The following is a 7,500-nucleotide window of genomic DNA, read 5'->3' as shown; positions in this document are numbered from 1 at the left end:
TCCTAAGAATTCCACCCTCTAAGATATTCCTTTATCCTTCTGAATTTCCACAAGGTGATCGATCTTATAAGAATAACGGCTCCCACCAAGTCCCTCCGTTCGTGCCAAAGAGCCAAAGATAATCGGATCGTTGGCGAACGTCACATCTGTTATGGTTTGACCATGAGACTCTAGTGCAAAGAGAGAGCAGACAACTGGACTGGTTCCAAGGGTGTTTAATATCAGAAAGGTAGATTAGTTGGACAAGCGTGTGTCACAGTTCCTACCTGGCTTTTCTCTCTCTCTCTCTCTCTCTCTCTCTCTCTCTCTCTCTGTGTCTCTCGTTAAGTCAGGTGCAGAGCACAGGTGTGCTGCTGTTAGCGGAGCAGCTGATTGACGTCTATGGGCCAATTACATCAGTGACATATAACCCCGCCCCAGATGTCATGAGGCTGCCAGATCGTAACTTCATATTTCGCAGTTAGTCGTATTATTCTGCTCTCTCTCTCTCGTATTGTTCTCTAGTCCATTGTGCGTCGACCGTGTCTAACCCTTGTTCTCATCCTTCCCTGCAGTCCTACCTGGCTCTTCACCCTGTTCTCTGGCTCCCGACAAGAAGTGCTCTGACCCCTGCTTGCCTGACGACTCTCCTTGCCTTTTCCCGGAATGTATGAGGACCTGCACCCGTTTTGATCCCTGCCTGGCTAACTACCCTGTACCCGCTCTGACCCCTGCCTGGCTGACTATCCCGTACCCGTATATCGACCCCTGCCTGAATACCTGACCTTTCTATATTTATTAAATATACCCAAACTGGGTTTTAACAAGATCTGTCTGCCGAGTCTCATTATCTGCATATTGGGTTCAATACGTCAAACCGTGACAGCGTGAGGTCAAAGACGAGGCCGGGTTCTCAGACTGGCTGGGATGATCCGGGAGAATCGTAGTCCAACTGGCGGTGGTTCATAGACGAGGCGAGCAACACAGACAGTTCACGGGGAGATCCAGGAGCAGGGTAGTCCGACGAGCGATGGTCATACACAGGATACAGGATGAACTCTGGGAGGGGAGCCAGGTAGTGGACTAGAGACAAGGGAGGACAGGCGGGGTTAGACACGGCAGGACAGGTACAGGAATAATCAGGCTACAAGCAAAATCGATTGACTGGGTTAGCTGAGAATACAATCTGGTGTTGTCTTGCAGTATGAGCTATATGGTATAAGTAGGCTGGTGATTGGTGATCGCCAGCAGCTCTGGATGCTTCGGGACCTGCCTCCACACCGGGTTCCAATCCTGCAATTAACCACACATACCCACCACAGAGACGACGAGACTAAGAGACAGGGGGGCATGACGACATCACTACTACTGACTATTCTGATCGTAGGTTTCACTCTCTCCTCCGCTATCTCGACACCTACGGACACATATGGAATTCTGGACTAAGTCGTATCTAACAAGTATCTTCTCAGACGGGGTTTCTGTCCACAAGGTCTGGTGAACGTTTCTGTGGCCTGGTGGATGGATGTGTGGTTTCCTGGCATGACATCGATTGAGAGCCACACTCTGTTCTGTCATTGTTGAGGCCTTGGAAAAGAAGAGCTGACAGCTGACCACTCAGCACCACAGCTGACAGCCCAGCACCACAGCTGACAGCTCAGCACCACAGCTGACAGCCCAGCACCACAGCTGACAGCTCAGCACCACAGCTGACAGCCCAGCACCACAGCACACTGCTTGACAGCTCACCACCACAGCAATATGTTCATTTTAGGCTCAGTCCCTTTCGACCTTCGTCAGAGTATCATTAGGAATGCACTGATAGAGATATCAGGCCGATAGCAGATAATCAGGGTATTGATATAGGAAGGACCCCCCCCCCCCCCCCAAACTAAAATCTGATACCAGGAGCCATGTGTAACAGGTCGGGAGTCATGTGTAACAGGTTGCGAGTCGTGCATAAGAGGTCGGGCCGTGCGTAACAGGTCGGGCCGTGCGTAACAGGTCAGGCCGTGCGTAACAGGTCGGGAGTAATCTTTCCAGTAAAACCAGTGGATTAGATCTGTACTTGGTATGGATGATATTTGAAGGTAGACCTGTACTATGAAACCTTTTTGTGGAAAGATATGGCTTCTTTACGAGTGACATGTTGGACCGAGCTTGGCTGAACAAGAGAAAACCCTCCCAGCAGTGATGCATCAAACACAGTGAAACTGGCCATTCAACCTCTTCTGGTCCACAAAAGGCTACGGTTCTCATTTCTGGGGCATACAAAGTGAACAACACAAATGTAAAACAGTGCTCAAAGTTACCTTGCGTTGAGAATTTTTTTTTTTATGTTGCAGCTTTCTCTTATCCGCCATGTTTAAACGTGGTGAAGTTACCTCTCATGGCCACAGGGTGGCAGTTTTCTATAGTGGAGCTTTAAAGGGGAACTCCAACATTTTGGGAAATTAGCTTATTTAACATCTTCCCTGGAGTTAGACAAGAAGATGCATACCTTTTTTGTCTCTGTGCGTGCATTTTAGCTTTGGGAATAGACGCTCCGTTAGCATAGCTTAGCTTCATCACTGGAAGTGGGGGAGGGTTAGAGCCTTACAGTGCCTTACAGTGTATTGCAAGGTCTGACATTGACCAAACTTGATATGCATGACCTTGGTGGGCTCTAGGTCAACTCCTGCAAAGGGGGTCAATGTCAGACTTTGCAATCAAAAGTTAGGGGGCTAATAACCCTTGCCATAATTTCAGTGCGCCCCTAACTTTTGATTGCAAGGTCTGACATTGACCCCCTTTTCAGGAGTTGACCTAGAGCCCACCAAGGTCATGCATATCAAGTTTGGTCAATGTCAGACCTTGCAATACACTGTAAGGCACTGTAAGGCTCTAACCCTCCCCCACTTCCAGTGATGAAGCTAAGCTATGCTAACGGAGCGTCTATTCCCAAAGCTAAAATGCACGCACAGAGACAAAAAAGGTATGTATCTTCTTGTCTAACTCCAGGGAAGATGTTAAATAAGCTAATTTCCCAAAATGTTGGAGTTCCCCTTTAAGTACTCAGAATTCTGTATCAAGCAGCAGTGAAGAAGTGGTACATGGTGTCTCTACTATTTATCATTCCATTTTCCTTCAGATATGTGAATGTTCCTCGCTTCTTCGGGAATGGGTTTTTCTGGGCTGCATATGTTAGGAGATATAATAATGCCCACATGGGCATAATATTGTATGCTATTTAGTTGGCTATTTTTCTTTTCATCCGTTTCAGCAATATTTTCAGGGGTGCAGAGGAAGATAAGGAATTATAGTTTCACCCGAAGAACGACTTGTTTGTATTTGCCCAGAGAGATTGCGGGGGCGACACATCATATTTTCACAAGACATTCCATTCAAACATGTTTATTGAGTTACATAGGCCTACAGTTGGAACATGTAATGTTCTATCTCTCTCACGTTATCATTTAGTGGGTCAAATGTATTCAGGGCTTTCTAAGAAACCTGTCACGCTGCCAGAGAGATTTGTCTTTCTTTCAGATTTCTCGCGCTCAGCGGGTGGTACTGTATGTTAAAAATTATACAACGGTTACAATAGTTCCAACCAAGCCATCTGATTGGACGAGAGGCGTTCCATGAGTGCTGGTATTCAGTACAACAGCACTGGGACTTTTAACTATATGTATCACTCCACCGCACAGGTGTTCTATTAATAACCGCTAATTAGGCAACGGTCCAAGTTCAAGAGCGCAGCTGTGGAACTATTTATTGGCAGAGCTAAATAAATGATTAAATAAACAAACAAATGATAATCTGTTGTCACTTATTACTGTTAACTAATAAATGGTGATTGTTGAACTATTGTATATTCTTGGTCCTTGCTCCACAATGGTGGAATGAAGTTCCCACCACAGTCAGGACAGCCGAAACCCGACCAAACACTTTTTCAATCAATATCTAAAAAATAAAAATAAAAAATAAAACGTTGTACTGTCTTTTACTATCATGCACTTTGCAACTAAATAATCTTCCTTGCCTATATTACTACCTACTATGCTAATATGACTCTACTACTATGCACTCAAGACTGTAGCGCCGACGTTCAGCACTGTTGGACAAACATTGTTACTCAGCTGCCAGAGTTGTACCGTTCCTGCTGACATGTTGTACAGAACTTGTAAGTCGCTTTGGATAAAAGCGTTCAACTAGATGACTAAATGTAAATGTAATGTAAAAGCAACATCACACTCGAGGTGGTGCTGTTATACTGAATATCAGCACGGCTGTGGTTATCTTCTGCACTCTGCCTGCGGACTCATACCTACGACCTAATCACAGCCGTGCTGATATTCAGTATAACAGCACCACCTCGAGTGAGGCACACCTCTTGTGTGATATTACTCAAGTATACCATTGATGTGCCTGGTGGGGGGTGGTGGATGAGTCTTACCTCAGCGACTACTGCTGAAGTGCCCTTGAGCAAGGCACTACTTAACCCAGAACTGCAGTGGACGTGCTCAGAGGCCAGTGGTGTCAAACTGTGGTCATACTGAGCAGCTCCCAGGTGGCAAACTGTGGTCGTACTGAGCAGCTCCCAGGTGTCAAACTGTGGACGTACTGAGCAGCTCCCAGGTGTGAACGTGTGGAAGTGCAACAGGAGTGATTTATTACCTTTTATTCAAATGAATATGAAGTTCGTCAAAATACACTTTATTGACAATAAGAATGTCCTGCTTAAATATTTTATATTATGCTTTCAATGTTGTTTTGTTATTTTCTTGGTAATAATTTTGTTATACGATTAGACTGTTTCGAAGTGACAACAATCACATTTTAAAAGGACCCAAGTTTATTTCCCTTTGCAATGTTTGTGTTGTAGCCAATTCGTTGTGTGCTATAGGCCTATTTGTTGACGACGTCATGACAAATATGCACGCGCATATTTGGGGCAAAAAGGAATGTATAATCCTGGTCAGAACGGGGGAGACTACAGTATATTTGCAAACGTTAGCCATGCTAGCGATCTAAACAATCAATCCATGCCAAAGCTAGATAATGTAAAAGGTGAAAGACTCACACTCACAGCCATGCTGATTTGGCTAAATGCCATCCAGCCGTTTTCATTTGAAACAACTTTTAGTCAGGGGAGTGTCATGGTTTCTCCATAGAGTCCCTTTTTTACACAGAAGCTCGCGCAGTTAGGGGGCAACTTAGTCACATGACTTGAGTTGGTATTGCTTGGCTCGAACACAGTATGTTTATAAAGTCTATAGGTTGTGTGTGTGTGGTAAGTTGTGTGAACGTTGTTGTTGTTGTTGTTACTCTACCTGTGCATGAGAGCGCGTAGGCAGGTAATCGCAGTAGTAGTGACATACAAAAGCGGATGGAATCGAGGACTTTAATTCTGGGAAGCCACACAGTTTTTCAATCGTGCTTGTGCCGTTGGTCATGTAGTGTTTAGTATTTTTTATGTTTTTTCTATTCAAGCTCGTACACATTTATTTTTTGCACCCGGTATTTTGTAAATGTTTTTAACTCAAGTCAAGTCAAGTCAACTTTATTTATAAAGCATGTTTAAAAACAACAGAGTTGACCAAAGTGCTGTACAAGGCCTTAAAACGAATAACACATTAAAATACGGTAAAAGCAGGCATACAAGGATCAGTAAATAGAAGAGACATATACACTATACAAGCAGCACGAAACCCATTAAGGAGAATCAAACGCTAGTGAAAAGACGACTGCTCTACCCCCTCTAACCAACTTACTGCTTATCACAGAATGACCACCTAGACCCTAATCAGTCTGGCTTCCGGACTGGCCACTCCACAGAAACGGCCCTCACAGAGGCACTTCACTTAGCAAAAGCGAAAGGCCTCTCCTCTGTCCTGATTCTCCTAGATCTATCTGCAGCCTTCGACACAGTCAACCATCAGATCCTCCTCGCGGCCCTCGCAGGAATGGGAGTGGCTGGATCTGCGCTGACATGGCTGACATCATACCTCAATGACCTCTCCTACCAAGTGTCATGGAGAGGGACTCTGTCGGCCACCCGCCCGCTGCGGACGGGTGTCCCCCAGGGCTCGGTCCTAGGACCCCTTCTATTCTCCCTCTACACTAAATCACTGGGTAACATTATCACGTCTGATGGCTTCTCATATCATTGTTATGCCGATGATACTCAACTCTTCCTCTCCTTCCCTCCCTCAGATATCCACGTCTCTGAGCGGATCTCGGCCTGTCTGTCCGACATCTCCGCCTGGATGACGACCAACCACCTCAAACTGAACCTAAGCAAAACAGAATTTGCTCCACCTGCCGGCCAAATCCTCCCCCCTGACCGACCTCTCCATCACAGTCGAGAATGCAGCTGTGACCGCGTCCCCGACCGCCAAGAACCTTGGTGTTGTCCTCGATGACCAGTTGAACTTCTCTGCTCACATTGCAGCGACAACCAGAACCTGCCGATTCCTCCTGAGCAACGTCAGAAGGATCCGCCCCTTCCTGACAAAAGAAGCCACCCAACTCCTCGTCCAATCAACAGTCATCTCCCGCCTCGACTACTGCAACGCACTGCTAGCTGGCCTCCCGGCCACTGCCACCAAGCCTCTTCAACTCATTCAGAACGCAGCGGCCCGCCTGATCTCAAACCTACCGAAGTCGGCCCATGTCACCCCATTTCTTAGGGACCTGCACTGGCTCCCCATTGCTGCACGTATCCGCTTCAAGGCCCTCGACCTAGCATACCGTGCGGCAAAGGGAACCGCTCCCGCCTACCTCCGGTCAATGGTCTCTAACTACACACCCTCAAGACCCCTACGCTCTGCATCTTCTGGCTGCCTTAGACCTACTCCTATCCAAGCTCCGAGAGGGTCATCAAAGAGAAGCCGCCTATTCTCAGTCCTTGCCCCACAATGGTGGAATGAACTACCCACCCCAGTTAGGACAGCCAAATCCCGTCCAATCTTTCCCCGTCGACTAAAGACGCACTTCTTCAACCATTATCTGATTTTTTTTTTAAATAAAATTAAAAAAAAATCTAACCCTAACTAACCTTACTGTCATGCATTTGCCCTAATAAACGAACCCACACTGTAACACGCAACACTTTGATGAATATTGTTACTCAGCTGATAGAGTTGTATCCTTCCTGATGACTTGTCATACAGAACTTGTAAGTCGCTTTGGATAAAAGCGTCAGCTAAATGACTAAATGTAAATGTAATGTCATGGCGGACCTCAGTTCTTGTCCCACCACGAGTTGGAAATTAAGTTCCCTCAAGTGGCTATTTTTGTTGACATTACAGTTAGCTATGGCAATAGTTGACAGGACATACATTTGGGTCCAAACTGTTCCCTAGCAACAGAAGTCCAGTCGTCTATTCCTCCTCTTCTGGCAGAACTAAAACTCCCTGTGGTCAGATGACGTTGTTTTTGACTTGGTGAGCAACGGTATGTTGACGTTTCTCCTCCTTTTTCACAATATAAAGTGTTGTAATCCTCTTCTAACTGTGATCGGTACATACTGATTGA

Source organism: Notolepis coatsorum (genome assembly GCF_963971535.1).
Source record: "Notolepis coatsorum genome assembly, chromosome: 3".
Classification (NCBI taxonomy): Eukaryota; Metazoa; Chordata; class Actinopteri; order Aulopiformes; family Paralepididae; genus Notolepis; species Notolepis coatsorum.
The sequence above is the reverse complement of the archived record's forward strand: the minus strand, read 5'-3'. Positions refer to the sequence as shown.